Source organism: Gorilla gorilla, chromosome 8 (genome assembly GCF_029281585.2).
Source record: "Gorilla gorilla gorilla isolate KB3781 chromosome 8, NHGRI_mGorGor1-v2.1_pri, whole genome shotgun sequence".
In the NCBI taxonomy this organism is placed as follows: domain Eukaryota; kingdom Metazoa; phylum Chordata; class Mammalia; order Primates; family Hominidae; genus Gorilla; species Gorilla gorilla.
Window position 1 is genome coordinate 56,429,755 of NC_073232.2, and position 17,552 is coordinate 56,447,306.

The following is a 17,552-nucleotide window of genomic DNA, read 5'->3' on the forward strand; positions in this document are numbered from 1 at the left end:
GCTAAAAACAACTTTGAATCAGGTAGCTCACATTCCTGATAACCTTCCTCTTCTGTTTTAAGCAGGCATCTGGCCAGGTTTGGACATATCATGCCAAATAGAATCTTGATAGAGACATGATACTGTAATGGGACACTCCAGACCTAGGTCTGGTTCAGAGTGAAAGAATAAGCCAGGCTAAGTCTCAGCAGGTGTAAAATGCCACCTTCTTTGGGGCAGTGGGTTGGGGAGAATGCTATTAATATAATGAACACTGTAAGAAAAGGAAGAAAGATCTCTCTGTAGCAAGAGGCCACCTTACTCTTTGGGGTCACACATCATTTTGGTGAGACTCGAAGGAGTAGTCAGTCTTCAGAAAATGAATCCATGTTTGTAGAGGTGAGATTTTGGCGCGGATTGAGGTCATGAGGTGGGCATTGATCTTTTCACGAATGCCAAATAGTTTCATACCTACAGCTCTCAGAGTCCTCATGTTGTATATTGGGCTCTTTTGAGCACAAGGAGCCTTTATGTATTTATGAGGATGAGACTCAGGAAGGTCTATGAATGTGTTTGCCCAAGTTTCTGTGTATATATACTCTATTATTGCTACTGTAGTAACTGACCACAAACTTGTGGCTTTAAACACAAATTTATTATCTCATAGTTCTGTAGGATAGAAGTCCTACATATGTCTCCCTGGGCCAAAAAAAAAAAAAAAAAAAAAAAAAGGTGTTGGCAGGGCTCCATTCCTTTTTAGAGGCTGTAGGGAAGAATCTATCCATTTCCATACCTTTTCCAGTTTCCAGAGGCTGCCCACATTCCATGGCTTATGGTCCCTTCCTCCATTTTCAAGCCACCAACATTGCATCTCTCTGATCATTCTTCCATAGTCACATCTCCCTCTGATCATGGCTGGGAAACATTTTTTGATTTTAAGGATTCATGTGAATAGATTGGGCTCACTCAGATAATTTCCCTATCTCGAGGTCCTTAATTACATTTTCACAGTCCTTTTTGTCACATAAGGTAAGGTGGCAGAGGAGCGACAATGATGAAGACATGGACATCTTTGGGGAGCTATTATTCTGTCCACTACATGTATGTTTATTTTTTTCTAGTGAAAATCTCTAAAACATATATCAGACTCTCGTATGGCACATATAACCCCAGAAAATATTTAGAAACCCTGTCCTAATGTCTTTCTACCTCCAAGTTCGAAAACACATGACTCCAGAGAAGATTCAGAACTGTTAAATCAAGGTTAGCCTAAAGCTGCCTCATTACATATTTTAAGTTCAGCCTAAAGGTTTCTCTGTACATTGTGAACTATAACCTAAATGGAGTTGTATACAAACTGTAGCCTACTTTTGTGCCAATTACCAAGTTGTGGCCAAAGGTGGCCAGCTGTTCAAACCATGTTCAAATAAGGCAAACGCCGAGCTGTAACAAATCCGGCTGTTTCTGCACCTCACTTCTATTTTCTGTATGTCACTTTCCTTTTTCTGTCCATAACTCTTCTTCCACCATGTGGCTGCACTGGAGTCTCTGAGCCTACTCTGGCTGGGAAGGCTGCCTGATTCACGAATTGTTCTTTGCTCAATTAAACCCTTTTAAATTTAATTCAGCTAAAGTTTTTCTCTTAACAGAACCCTTGTGCTAATGTCTTTCTACTTCCAAGCTGGCTTGCTCTTCTGATTTCCCTTAACAGAGCCGACCTCAGATACAGTTAAAGCCACTTCCATCTTCTTTCGCTGCACCCTTCCTCCCATTTGCCATGCCCCACCCTTCCCTATATTATATTCCTTGGCCTTACAGTGCCACACATTAGAGGTCTCAAATTTGGTGTCCTACAGGTGTATCTGATGTGGAGACATATTTGGCTTGTACAAAGTTAAACTATTTTGAATCAACATTTTAAAATCAAGAGTTTTTACAGATTTTTGGCTGTCTTTGGAAGAGTCTAAAGGAGGGATAACCCAGGGCCTACATTCCTCCAAGGCAACAACTAGCTGGAGCTGAGGAGTAGATTTCAATTTTTTTCACAATTCCTACCCAGCTCTCCTCATTTATTTATGCTCTTTGCCGAGCTTCTATAGGCATTTGATTTATAATGCCTGCTTCAATCCTTTTCTTCCTGGCAACTGCTGCTCCTGGGGACTCTGTAGCTCCCTGGAGCTAAGTCCTCCTGGATGAAAATGTCTTATCATATGGTGATGGCTGATATTGTCTTAATGCCATCTTTTCCCCAGATGACATGTTTTCATTTTAATGTGGACTTCCAGTGCATGAGTGGAAGGGTTGGGTTATTATACTACTCTGCATACTCCTCAATACCTGGTATTTTCGAAACATGTAAAATTAAAGAACTGCAGTTAGTTAGAGCTGGAAGAAACCTTAGTAATCATTTAATACAACTATCTTTTTCTTCTTTGACACCCAGTGAGGCTGTGATTTGCTCAAGTTCTCTCTTCCCTTAATAATAGAACCAAGATTAGTACCATCAATCTGTATTGAGTTGCCACTTAATGAATATGCATTAGTTTGACTGATTTTTAGAGCTAAAGCCACTGCCAATCCTGTAAACCCTCAGATATGACAAAGGGAAATTTATGAATGTAAGAGAATATTAATGCAGTTGGGGAATTCTTACTAAGCTAAGTAAATTTACTTTTGAGAATGATTAACTCACTTATATTTAAAATATTGTATTAAAATTTATGACGACATTAAACCTTTAATGTTGTTAAAGACCTTGTCTATGTAAACAGGAGTTATTCTATAGCATTGTCTTACTGTTAATTAGGTTGGTGGTTACATTGTAAGTTCCAGTTCATTGGCCTCTTCATCCAGATTCCCATGTTACAGGAGGTTGAAGATTGTTAGCAAGGATAATGGCCTTGGATGGCCTCCACTATTTTTTGACATTCCAGATGAAAGAGAAAGCTGTGGGCTTTGTTGCTTTATAGAAAAAGGAAGTTTTGTTGGCAGCAACTTTTCTATGGGGGATAAATCCTTTCATCTTTTGTTTTTGAGATAGACAATGTGTGTGTGTGTGTGTGTGTGTGTGTGTGTGTGTGTGTGTGTTTGAATAGCTAATTGTTTCTTACTTAAATGTTTTTCATAGAAGTAAGCAGAGTCTTAATGAGTTCTGCTAAACAGAGACAGAATGAATAAGAGAATGAGCACTGAGATTTTTAGTATTAATAATACAAAAGACGTATCTCCCTTCTTGGACTGTACCTGATCTCTGCATATTTCTAGGATCTTCTTCTCCTTCCTCATTAGTGTGCTCCTAGGGTTTTGTTTTGTTTCTTTTTAAAGGGGAGCAGGGATGAGGTAGAGATAAAAAACAGCTTGGCTTCACAGTGCTTTGAGACTCCCTGGTATACGGTTGGATAATGAGTCGGTATTGACCTAGTTCATGTTGAGTATCCCACATAGAAAGGGAGCTGGAAAGGAGGGCTCTCCTTCACTGCCCACGCCCACTGCCTCCCTCCGTGGATGTAGAAACAACCTGGTGGAAGGAAAGAACATTCGAATAAAGAGATCCAGGGTCTTATCTCACATCTCTCAGGTGACCATGGTCATTTCACTCAAATTCCTGGGCCCCCTCCTCTAACATAAGGAATTTGGGTCAAATGATTTCTGGAGCTTCTTCTGGCTCTAACATTGAAAATGCTCAACACTCTAGATATTTAAAACATTAGACATGGGAAGGCTATAGCTTAAGAATACGAGCTCCTGAAGATACAGATAAAAATAATTCCCCCTACCCTGCTGTAGAGCACAAAAATCCCACACCCAGTCCGTAAACTGCTGATTGAAAAAAGAGCTCACACTTGATTATTTTGGAAATGAAATTCTCCTTTTTTGTTGTTTTTTAAAGGAGATTACCCTTGGTCATTTGATAAATTGTTAGCACTTTCACTGATAATTTGGCATAAGGATAAAAGGGAAACTTAGAAACATTCTCTCATTCAAAATGCTACTACTACCACTACTACTAATAATCAAATAAGTGAAACATTGGAAAATATAGAGAATCCCAAGATGTAAAAATGACTTGTTATCTTACCTCCGAGATATAACCACTATTACCATTGTAATGCACATTCTTATATTGTTGCTATTGTTTTAATGTTATAAAGAGAAGTTGTGTATGAAAGGGGCTTCTGGATGCATTGGGCTTTAAATCTGCTAGAACACATGGACACAGGAAGGGGAAAATCACACTCTGGGGACTGTTGTGGGGTGGGGGAAGGGGGGAGGGATAGCTTTAGGAGATATACCTAATGCTAAATGACGAGTTAATGGGTGCAGCACACCAGCATGGCACATGTATACATATGTAACTAACCTGCACATTGTGCACATGTACCCTAAAACTTAAAGTATAATAATAATAAAAGAAAAAAAAAGAAAAAAAAGAAGCACTATTTACTTCAAGAAGATCCTAGAATAGAAAGCTAGACAAGAATGCATTATGATTATACAATAATCACGTATAGCAGTGTGCTTTTCTACATAAGACCAGTAAGATGAGTAATAAGCAGTAGGTTAATTATCACGAGGTTGGTGAGTTCATTTATGGCTAAATTGAACAAATTTAATTTTCCATAGCAAATATTCTAACATACAATTTCTATAAGAAACATGTTTTGCAAGCTTTGGTATCATTATAGCCCTTTGTTAGAAATGATATTTCTAGGAGACCAAACAGGAAACTTTGTCCTTAACATCTGAACATCTTGGAAAGTTTCTTGGCTTAACATAAAATAGGTTTAAGAGAAATTTCAATAATGATTATAGGAGACAGAGAATGTATAAATTTAAACCTAATTTAGAACTTTGACCAGCTAGTTAAGTGTTCAGTGTGCCTGAGGCCACTAGAATGGGGCTAATCTTTAACTTACTCTTCATCTTCCCAATGAAGTCATGGCTACTCCCATATTTCTGTTATAGTTGTTTGTCAATGAGGTATTCCTTTTCAAGATTTACATTAAATACTACACACACACACACACACACACACGTTATGTATAGTGACGTACACATACACACAGAGCTCCTACTCAACCCTCCATATGTATTTTTTCTTATATTATTAATGCTAGATTAAAACATTTTTGGGATTAGATAGATAGATGTATACATACATACACGTATATATAAATTTGTCTCTAAGAACATATTATACATAATTACATTGCTTTATGTTACATTATAATATACATTGCTGTATATTACATTGTGTTATACATAATTATATTACATTGCTATGTAACTTGTTTGTCCTGCTTAATATCATATTTTCCATATCATAAAATACACTATAACATACGTAATGGCTGTAAAATACAGTCATGTACCACATAATAACATTTCAGTTAACAACGGACATGTATGATGGTGGTCCTATAAGATTAATATACCATATTTTTACTGTACCTTTGTATGTTTAGATATGCAAATACCACTGTATTACAGTTGTCTACAGTATTCAGTACAGTAACATGCTGTAGAGGTTTGCAGCCTAGAAACATTAGACTATACCATATAGCCTAGGTGTGTAGTGGGCTATACCATCTAGGTTTCTGTAAGTACACTCTGTGGTGTTTGCACAACAACAAAATAGCCTAAGGATGCATTTCTCAAAATACATCCCCGTCACTAAGGGATACATGACTCTATTTCCTTTTATGGATATACCATCATTTATATAATGAAATCTAAAGTATTTGATATTGCAGTTACTTATAGGATTTATATTTGTATTTATTGCTGTAGTAAACATCTTAAAAACAATATCTTTATGTGCATCCATTATAGTTTTCTTGGTTTGTGCTTAAAAGTCAAAGTTGTCTAGGCATAGGATTTGGAGTAGCTAACTGAAATGAAACTTAAGATATAAATTTTTAGCCAGGCACACTGAGATTACAGTTCACACCTATAATCTCAGCACTTTGGGAGCCTGAGGCGGGCAGATCACTTGAGGCCAGGAGTTTGAGACCAGCCTGGCCAACATGGTGAAACCCCATCTGTACTAAAAATAAAATACAAAAATTAGCTGGGCACGGTGGCACACACCTGTAATCCCAGCTGCTTGGGAGGCTGAGGCATGAGAATCGCTTGAACCTGGGAGGCAGAGGTTGCAGTGAGCTGAGATCATGCCACTGCACTGCAGCCTGGATGACTGAGTGAGACCTTGTTTAAAAAAAAAAGAGATATACAATTTTCAGTTGTCCGATCGTGGAAGAAGATAGGAATATAATACACAACTAGTAACTTTGAGAGAACTAGGTAAAAGTCATGTGGCTGGATTTCTGTATGTGTTGGAATCATAGGATGGTGGCTCTGGGTGGAATGTTGGAGACAATCCAGTTTAATCTCTTCCCCTTCCTTGTGTATTCACTAGATTTTTCTGTTTCATCCAGTAGCCTTCATGGTGTTCTAGTTCACATTGTGCTAAGGGCAAAGTGCTTATGGCTCTAGCATTGCCAGAGGACATTTGGAAGTCATGTGGGGGATGGAAAAATTCTTTGTTGTGTGGGATGCCTCATTCATGTCAGGGACTCTGACACCTTTGGCTCTAGCCCACAGAATGCCAGTAGACAACTCCAGCTTCTGTAATAATCACAAATAGCCCCCAGATTTTCTACATGGCCCCTAGGGGACATACCATCACCCTGTAAAAACACAAAAACAAAAACAAAAACCCACTGAATTTCATGATAGATACCTTATCTAAAACCATGTTTTATGTGAGTCTTTATTAACATGGGGACATGATCTATTTATAAGTGGAAAAAAGCAGTTACATAACAGTATCACAAGATGTTCTTATTTTTGCTTAATATATAATTATTTACAGAAACATATACTAGCAAGACAGAAATCCATATTTTAGTGGTGGTAATTTTGGGGGGAGATGAATTACAGGTGATTAAAAAATATTTTTTGTGCTTTTACTTTCCAAGTTTCCCTGCTAGCGATCCCCTATTAAGCTTGTAATTGGCAGAAAGTGATAAGTTTATATTATTTGCAAGACAAATAATAGTACCTACTGTTTCTCTGGCTTTATTTATTTAGTAACAATTGAATCTTACTTTGGGACAGACATGACTATTAGCAGAATATTAGGAGAGAACAGATTTATTTTTTATTTTTGTTAACTGGGAAAACTTAAAATGAATTTTCAGTGACACTTGCAGCCTTTGTGGTTTAGGTCACTTGGGATCAGAAACCAAATACTACAGATGATTTTATAGGTTTAAATAATGTTTAAAGCCATAATTTGTATCATAGATGCCTCTTTTCTTCAGCATTTGCCTCAGTAGAAAGTCTCTTCTTATACTCTTGAGCAGCATGCCAAGCCTCTCAGGGGTCCAGTAGCACAGAATTCTTATCAAGAGCACTCTGATGATCCTGCAGATGCAGGGACAAGGGAAATATAAAGACCCATTTAAGTGGGGGTGGGGTCCAAGGGGAGAAAGATTGAGAAGGGGTAGATGCAGGAATAAGACAGCTGTTGAAGTCCTCCTAGTGCCTTAAGTTTAGCACCAACACAAGAAAACAGTTTTGGCCAAACCCAGTCTATTGAATGAATCTAAAAACACATAATAGAGCCCCTGGGAAGGGCCTAAGAAATATCCAAGATACTGTAGTGTAAAGAGGAAAGGCCTTGGCAGTATGCAGACCTGGATGCTAGCTCCAGCTTTGTTGCTTCCTTGGACAGATTCCCTAACCTCTCTGGGCTTTGATTTCTTCAGATGTGTGATGGAAATGAAAATACCTACTTCCCAGAGCTACTGTCGCAAGGATTAAATGAACTGCATGTTCAGCTTCATTCAGGGTCTGGCCCACAGCAGGGGCTCAGAAGATTAATGTTGCTATTCCATAAGAGAGGAGATCCTTCCTCCATGAAGGTTTTTGCTTAGCTCCACAGTATTGATCTATGGCTTGCCAACACATCTGTCTTGCTGCTAGTGTTCTCACTTCTCTCCACCATTTATCTAAATTTTAATCTCATCTCAGAGCCCAGCTCTCTCCCAGCTTTTCATGCACCTTCTCCTTTCTCAATAGCCCATGTTGATCTCTGTAGTTAGAACGTGTTCAATGTAACTAGACACATGGTACTAGTATTCAAAGAGTTTATCTCTTCAAATAGGATATATGCCTATTTTCTGTAATTCTTTTGACTGTGCAGTTTTCAGCACAGTGCTGAACTCATAGGTTCAGTACTTTAGTAAAGTTTCTGCTTATTGATTCTTAGGTAAGCAATCCCATGGAATTCTGGTTTGCCCTCCATAATCTCACGCCTCTCTTGGCCATATTTCATTATGGTCCTTTATATAACTGGTCCTTTACAAGCTCTAGTTTGCTTTTGTGTACACTGGCTAAATTCTTGTGCTTCCATATCCATCCTGCACAAAGCCCAGGTTACCTTCATAGATCTGTTTTTCTGCACATCTTTAAGCTAGACCTTAGCTTCCCTCTAATTGAACCAAAAACTATGCATACCTTGGACAAGTTGGTTTCCCAACTCAATCTCAACTGAATTGCCAGCTGAGATTCCAGTGATTTGGACTCTCTTGCTCAACTTGGACATGTGATTCAGACAATTTCAAAAAGGTTTTTAAAGGGGTTGTACATGACAAAGTGGTCCTAGTTGGCCATGAATAGTCATGGTTGGAAAAGTGGGGATCAAGAAAGTGGTCATTTTCAATGTGTAATTACTGCCAGTCTTGCTGATCTCGCTTGTGTGCAACAAAGGAGACCCAGGCTATTGCATGACAAGTGGTTGTTTCTTGGTAATGTAGTTGGTATTCTCTGCAAACAATGGAAACTAACTGTGTTTGATTCAGGCAAGGAAAGGAATCTAAATGAAGGCTATTGCTTAGCTTAAAAAATTGAACTAAGGGCAAATATGCTTTGGGAAGGATAAGAACCAGGCCTGGTCCATGGATTTCTGGAATCACAATGACAGGGACATGTTTCTCTGAGGTGTTATCACTGGATGATCCCATGCTAATACAACTGCTTTTCATTCCCGCTCAAGTTTTGACTTCAGGGAGAAGGAACTAACTGGCCTAGTTCAGGCCACATGTTTACCCTTTCATGTAGAATTGTGGAAAGCTAGTTTCCCAAGGGAAAGGGGGTTGATGTCAGAAGAAGTGGATTGGAGATGAAAAATGCTGAACAGATGAAATCAGTATAGTGTTGGGTGACTTGGGGGCATGGGAAGAACCTGGAGCTGATGGAGGAAGAGGACTAAGAACCAATTTTAAGGGTCAGAAAGGCTTGGTGTGGCTTGCCAAACTTAACTGAGTCAAAGTCATGGAGAGACCAGGGCTCCTCCGACTTGCCTCCCTGATCATTAACTCACCCTTGCTCCTCAGACCGACACTGATCCAGGTTCTAGTCATCTTGTGTCAAGTCGCATCAGCAAAGACAAGTAAAGCTGGAGTGTACTGAACTGCAGAGAGAATGTACCAGATGATGTCAGAAAAGTTGGTGGTGGACACGCTGCATGGGGCCTGGTAGCCTGGGTGCTGATCCTTGGATTTTGTCTAAGTCTAGAGGAAAACCACTGGAGGTTATAAACAGGAGCGACAGACTCAGATTGACATTAAACGATCACTCTGGGTACTGTGTGTTGTACACTATACTGTGTGTTGTACTCAGGGGTACATCTTGGAAGCTAATATATCATCCCTGTGGGAGGTGCTGATGACAATGAAGATGGAGGGAAGATGACAGGTGAAGGATAGACACTCGTGACTCTTTCCTTTTGGGAGAGAAAGAAAATCTTGAATAGGGAACAGGCAGCATTTAGGCTTGATTAATATTAATGCCTACTCGAATCCCCTGTGCCTTGAAAAATATTCTTTATTTTATTTTATTTTATTTTATTTTATTTTATTTTTTATTATACGTTAAGTTTTAGGGTACATGTGCACATTGTGCAGGTTAGTTACATATGTATACATGTGCCATTCTGGTGCACTGCACCCACTAACTCGTCATCTAGCATTAGGTATATCTCCCATTGCTATCCCTCCCCCCTCCCCCCACCCCACAACAGTCCCCAGAGTGTGATATTCCCCTTCCTGTGTCCATGTGATCTCATTGTTCAATTCCCACCTATGAGTGAGAATATGCGGTGTTTGGTTTTTTGTTCTTGCGATAGTTTACTGAGAATGATGGTTTCCAATTTCATCCATGTCCCTACAAAGGACATGAACTCATCATTTTTTATGGCTGCATAGTATTCCATGGTGTATATGTGCCACATTTTCTTAATCCAGTCTATCATTGTTGGACATTTGGGTTGGTTCCAAGTCTTTGCTATTGTGAATAATGCCGCAATAAACATACGTGTGCATGTGTCTTTATAGCAGCATGATTTATAGTCCTTTGGGTATATTCCCAGTAATGGGATGGCTGGGTCAAATGGTATTTCTAGTTCTAGATCCCTGAGGAATCGCCACACTGACTTCCACAATGGTTGAACTAGTTTACAGTTCCTATTTCTCCACATCCTCTCCAGCACCTGTTGTTTCCTGACTTTTTAATGATTGCCATTCTAACTGGCGTGAGATGATATCTCATAGTGGTTTTGATTTTGAAGCAATGACAACAAAAGACAAAATTGACAAATGGGATCTAATTAAACTAAAGAGCTTCTGCACAGCAAAAGAAACTACCATCAGAGTGAACAGGCAACCTACAACATGGGAGAAAATTTTCGCAACCTACTCATCTGACAAAGGGCTAATATCCAGAATCTACAATAAACTCAAACAAATTTACAAGAAAAAAACAAACAGCCCCATCAAAAAGTGGGCGAAAAATATTCTTCTGTTCCAAGAGCTAACCTGATTGATACTTTAAAAGTTAAAGTGTTGCAAGTCTGAGTATCAGTTGTAATATCACAGAAGCCAGTGTGATACGTAGTTACAAATATTCATCAGCTATTCACCTGTCATTTAAATTCCGCACCCCCACCCCCCAGCCCATCACTTGTGACACTCTGTGCCCTTCACTGCATCTGTCCCTGATCTAAATCTTCATTTGTGTGATTAGGTCTTTCTCTTTCCCCCAACTGTAAGCTCCAAAAGACAGAGATTGTGTCTACTTTGTCACCGCTTTCTTACTTGAGGTTCCTCTTGAAGGTGGATTCTGATAGATAGGAGGAGCTGGGTACAGGAAGGTGGTCCCAGGAAGCAGGATCTAGGGAAGGAGGAAGAGCCCACAACAGGTGTGTAACTTGGTAGGTTGCCGCTCTGAGCAACTGGGGTCTCTCTGAGGAACTGTGTAGGCAGTATCTCAGACTTATCTCTCTGAAAGTTGAGGAAAGGGCTGCAGCATTTATTCACACACACACACCCCACCTTCTCTTCCGGCTGCGGGCTGCTCCCAGGGGAGTTAAATCTGCCACACATACAGGCTGAGGGAATGAGCCCTGTCTGGCAAAAAACTTTGAGGCAGAAGAATGAAGAAACTTGGCAGATGCTTGAGGTGGGCAGAAGTGTCCTTGGAGCTGAAGTATTGGTTACAACCACTCGTCTCCTGGGCTGAGCACTGCCTGGCACATGGAGCAGGTGTCTGATCATTGTTTACTAAGTGTATGGAATGTATTTACTAAGTGTATGGAATGAATGAGGTGATGAAAGCAAAGTGCCTTGTAGCCTGCTCAGCAAACCAGGTGCTGCTATAATTATTACTTCTAATAATGTCTTATTAGGGCCTCTGCTCTCACTTATTCACCTGCTGGATCCTGTGTCCTCAATATTCCATCCAAAATGTGTTCTTTATGGTTCACAGTGTCTTTTAAACCACACCCATGTCTACTTTACCTCCACTCTTCCAATTCTGAAGCTCGCCCTGTGCACCTGACTCACTGCTCACCCATTCTCTGGGCATTGCTGTGGTCTTGGCTGCTTCTGGTGTCTGTTCCAGCTCACCAAAGTGAGAAGTGGTACCTTTTCCAGGACAGCTGGGCTGCCCTGTATTTGAAGTTTTTCATGGTGTTTTGAGGGGCACAGCCTTTCTGTCTTTGGGAATGTGTTCCCTGGGGGACCAGGCCAGAAACACCATGTCACTCCTATACTCAAAGAAGTTCCTCCCTTGCACCTTTTAGCCACTGGTGTCCTCCCAGGCTGTTGCACTTGGACCTTTAGGATAGCGTTCCCCAATTAGGAATCCCCTAGAGTGCTTGTTAACTATATGTCATCATCCTACTTTTCTGGAAATTCTGATTAAGTAGGTTTGGGTTGTGGCCGAGGAATCTCTGTTTTAATAATACTGGCTGATTCTAATCTTCAGAGAAGTACAAGGTGGGAGGTGGTGGTTGGGGAAGTTGGCTTCTGGGAGGGTATACCATTGGGGATCAGTGTTCTGTTTCTAGCTGAAGCATCCTTGGGAGTTCATTGGCCTGGACAAGTGGATACATGGGTTGGGAAGTCAGTTTTTGAACATCCATGGACTTCTAGTTTTGTTTTCTTTCAGTAGTCTCTCGGGGAATAATTTTAAACACTGTGGCTTGGTTTTTTTTAAATCTTTGAAGTTGGCTGCTTAATATTTGACCTCAGTCCTTTAGCAGACATTTGGTAAGAACCAATGAGAGAATGTCTTCAATGTGGCTTCGACTCTCTAGAGAAAGGAACTTTCTATTTACTGGTATTAAGGGCTGTTATTGTTTCTAATAATATTACTGGAATTTATTGGCATCTTGTCTGTGTCTGCATATAGAGCTATTGTTTGTATATAAAACATGTTTTTCTCAGAGGGTTGTCCTCTTGGGATATACCTTTTGTTTTCAAAAGAGTTTCAGGAAACACCAGTCATACAGCCAGCCAGCAGTCATCCGGGTATACATTAGTGTATCCCAAGTATTGCTTTCTAATAGAGAGGCTCAATTTTTTATGCAGTGGAATATCCTGAATTCTGAAGATGTGATGGGATTCAGCACTGCTCAGTTCTAAGGCTCTGATTCTATGTGAACTATTCTGAAAAGTGTGTTGGATGCTCTCTTTTTACTCTTTCTGCCCAGGTTTTCTAGGTCATGGGTTCAAAAGCTACTAATTAATCTTTCATAGATCTCTTCAGGGAAGAAATGCATTTGTTATGGGAATGAGAGTCATTCCATCCTCTAGGCTCTGCTAGCATGCTATAGGTGGAAGAGGGAGCATCAGTTATAATTACTTTACACACTCAGAAATATATAAGAATTGGCAGCTGCCCATAACCCTAGGATGAATACGTTATTTACAAACATATGAGTGCCTACTGTGTGTCATATGCCAGACTTGGCCCTAGAGATAAAATGCTAAGCAAGGTTGCTATGGTCCTTGCTCCACAGTGCTCACCATCGTGAGAAAGAAACAATCAAATAATTACACAAATACATGATTAAGAACTGAGACCTGCTGCATAGCAGAAAGTAGAAGATCAGAATACAGTGAGAACATATATAAGAAAGGGAGACCTGATTGGGAGCTATCTAGCATCTAAAGTATGAATGAGTTACTTAGGAGAGAAAGTGGAGAGGGAACAGCATTACAGGCACATGTGAAGGCCTGCGCTGGAAAGGAGCATGGTGCATCCACAAAACTGAAAGAATGCCAGTGTAGCTGGAGTTCAGAGAGGGAGAATGATGCAAGCTAAGGTTGAAGAGTGGGCAGATGCTAAATCCTTCAGGGTGTCATACAATACTCTCAGAATTTTGAGTTTTATTTTAAGTATAGTGTGCAGAAGGGTAGTGAAAGATCTTGTGTGAACGGTGGCCTGAGGAGGGTAGAGGGGAAGTAGGGAGACCAGGGAGAAACTACTGTCATTCAGGTAGTTCAGATGAGAGGTGCTGGTGGCTTGGCCCCAGATGGCAGTGGTAGAGATAGAGGGGAGGGGACAGACACAAACATTATTTGGGATAAGAAATTGAGAGGCTTATTAATAACTTGGTTATTGGGCTTAAGGGAAAGAAAAGTGTTAGATAGCTGTCAGTTGTCTTCCATGAGCCATTGGCAAGATGGGGAAGCTTTTCACTGAAATAGGAAACACTTTCCTTTGCTAATTTAATTATAGATAGTTCAAACATTGGTATAAATATGCAACTGTGAGCTGAAATGTGGCGTTTTCACAAATTATCACATCCTGCAGTTTGACACTGTCCTTAGGCCAAGAAAAATATCTTAATGCTTAGTTGGGTTTATTGTTTTGAACTCCAGTACACCTCCTGCGAGGAGGCCACTAGAAGATGACCCTACAGGCTGACTCAGCATGAGCTTTAGGGTTCCAGCAAAGTGGGAACATCAAACATTTTTAGAAAAGTTTTATTTCTGTGGGCTATCCACAAGTTTGTAGTCATAGGCTATCCACAAGTTTGCAGTTTGAATCCAGGGAAAAGCTCTTTTCATATCAGCACAAAATTAAGTTTTGCATTTCTCTGTTGAGAAGTATTTTTTACTTTGAATTATACAGTGGTGGCAGCAGTGGCAATGGTGGTGCTGGTGGTGGTGATGGTGATGCTGGTTGGTGGTGCTGGTGGTTGGTGGTACTGGTGGTGGTGGTGGGGGTGATGATGGTGGTGATGCTGGTGGGTGGTGGCAGTGGTGGTGGCAATGGTAGTGGCAGTGGTGGTAGTGATGGTGGCAATGGTGATGGTGATGGTGATGATGGTGATTGTGGAGGTGATGGCAGTGGTTGTGGTGGTTGTGGTGATGGTGGTGGTAATGGTGGTGGTGGTGGTGGTGGTGGTGGGTGATGATGTTGGTGAATGGTGGTGATAGTCATGGTGGTAGTAGTGGTGGTGATGGTTGGAGATATCACATGCTCATCACTACTGAGGGCCATAATTGGGCTCTGAGGCGTGCAGGCTGCATTTCTCATTGCCAGGACCTGGGCTAGAGGACAAGGTTACATTGGAGTTAGCACAGTACTATGACTGGCTGACTCATTTTGGTCCCCTTTGAAAGCATGCATTTGATATATATTTGCTTAGTTACTTTCCTATTATTGTTTTGGACACAGGCGGCAAGAGAATTGGAGGGAGTGTTCAGTGTGACCGAGTTTTTGTGTGTAGGCCAGCTTCCAGGAAGGACTGTAAATGGTTCAAGCAGTATCGTTAAGGATCTTAAAAACAAGGGAGTTTGAGATGGCTAGCTACTGTTCCAGTTCTCCATCATTCATTGCTAAACTCCAGTGAGAAGCTTCATTTATTTTTCCTCTTCTACTATGACCTTTATCTTTTTCAATCCAGTGGCCTTTTCTTTTCTCCCCTTCTGTTTCTCATTATCTCTAGGAGACTTTGACACTTTGTAGCATTGTGAGCTTGGGCCATTCTCCTGCATGTCCTGTTCTTCTTGCCTTGCTTTCTTTTTCTCCATAATACTTAGCATCTGGTGCACCATAGATAATCACTGGTTTATTTCTTTTTGTTCTCCTTCCGTGAGAATATAAGTTCCACAAGGGCAGACTTTATTTTATCCACTGCTTTGTTCCCAACACCTGCAACAGTACCTAGCACATCTTTGGTGTTTAAAAAATATTTGTTGACTGAATGGATGAAGTATTTAACTACCCTTTCTCCTATTAGGTGAAATAGATATAATAATGCTAGTTTCATATGATGACCTTGAAGATTAAATAAAATAATGTAAGTAAACTGCCTGGAAGACCCACTCTGGGGTAGTAAGGGCTGGTGAATTGAAGTCATTCTTGGGTCTAGTGCTTTCTCTCATTTATCCATCTCTTGAAAAGATACATACTGAGAAGGTGCTAGGTACTTTGCCTAGCACATAACGAAGCAAAAAGTGATGCAGAATCTGCCCACGTGACCTTATCTGTGGCCACTGTACACCATCATAATTATCATCACCCCCCTTCTCTGCTGAACACACTTAGAGTGCCCCGTTCTAGGGTGATCCCTGGCCAGATATTTTTACTTCTCTATTTCAGTCTCACCTCAAGCTTCAAATATCTAAATCTGAACTCATGAATTGCCTCTCTTTATGAAAAACGTTACATGTTTTTCTGGCTTCATTAAAAAAAAAAGAAACCTGCCATTTTCCTTGTCACACAGACTCAAAAGTTTGTAATAATTTTGATTACCGCATCTCTTTCACTCCATACTTTGAATCCACACCCAAGACTTCTTGATTGCTTTTATCCTTGAAAAATGTCTTTTGTCTGTCTCTACCTCTCCAGTTTCTCACCACCATTATTCTTTTTTGTTTGTTTGTTTTAGAGATGGAGTTTTGCCTGTCACCCAGGCTAGAGTGCAGTGGCACGATCTCAGCTCACTGCAAACTCCACCTCCCGGGTTCAAGCAATTCTCCTCCCTCAGCCTCCTGAGTAGCTGGGATTACAGGTGCACACCACCATACCTGGCTATTCTTTTGTATTTTAGTAGAGATGGGGTTTCACTGTGTTGCCCAGGCTGGTCTCGAACTCCTGAGCTCAGGCAATCCACCTGCCTTGGCCTCCCTAAATGCTAGGATTGCAGGCATGAGACACAACGCCCGGCCTCTCACCTCCATTCTAACGTCAACCCTTTTGCCCTGATGCTTGATTTGCTGAAGTGGCTTCAAGACTCAGTGTTCATTAGCTTTATCTTCATTTAAGTTTCACTAGATTCTAAGTCTCCTTAAGGCACTGCCTCTGATTGTCTATTATTGTTTCCACAACACTGGACCAGGCACACAGTAGACATTCAGATGGTTAGTAAATTAAAGTACCTTTGATGCTCTAGACTACAGTTCTCAAACTTGTTCTGGAGGTTTATCTAATGGTTAAGAGTAGCTTCCTTGGAAGGTCATGTGAGTATGTTCTACGTAGGCTCTTCTCTATATCTCACTAATATATACCATATATTTTTAACAAAGTATATTTTTGCTTCCTTCCATGAATGTTTGCTACTTGGTTATTTGTTTTACCATCTGCTGTCACTCATCAACAGCGAGCTTGCACCAAAGCCCTAGAAAAACTTGTATTTGAAGAGTGTAAACCAGTAAATATTTTTTCTATTAGAGAATACCACTCTTCCATTTTGCTGGTGCTACTCTATAGAAACATAGTTTGAGAACTACTGAGGGTTACAAAGAAACTACGAGCCATTCAAAGTGTTAGATGTTACTGAGTAGGGTGGATTAACCCCTGTCTCCAAGACTGCTTTTGCCTATTTTGTGGGAAAGAGCTATTTTGTATTTTCTGATGCACTGAAATCACTGTTTGTGGTTCAGGGGATTGACAGATATTAGATGTGTGAGCCAGCAGTCTTCCTCCTCACCCTCTTTTTCCCCTTGAGCTATCTAAGCCTGAGCTTGTGGTTGGGAGCCTTAGGCTCTCTCCCACCCAGGAGGGAAATGCTGGTTTGTTCAGGCATGGAGGACATTAGTCTGACCTTCACAATTTTCTTCTGTTACCATCTCCTTAACTTTTCTCATTAGAAATTGTTTGCACAGTAAGCAAAGCTTGTAGAGTAAAAAAAAATTGTATTCTTAAGAATATTTTAAAGAAGTTAGGCTCCTGGCATTTCTAAATATGCATTATGACATTTAGATATTGACCTT

At 40.4% G+C, this 17,552-nt stretch overlaps 1 protein-coding gene across 7 annotated transcripts in view; it reads left to right on the plus strand.

The window, feature by feature from the left end:
* FAM13C (family with sequence similarity 13 member C) overlaps positions 1-17,552 on the plus strand; it is a 123,910-nt gene that overhangs the window by 40,845 nt on the left and 65,513 nt on the right. The window lies entirely within an intron of this gene.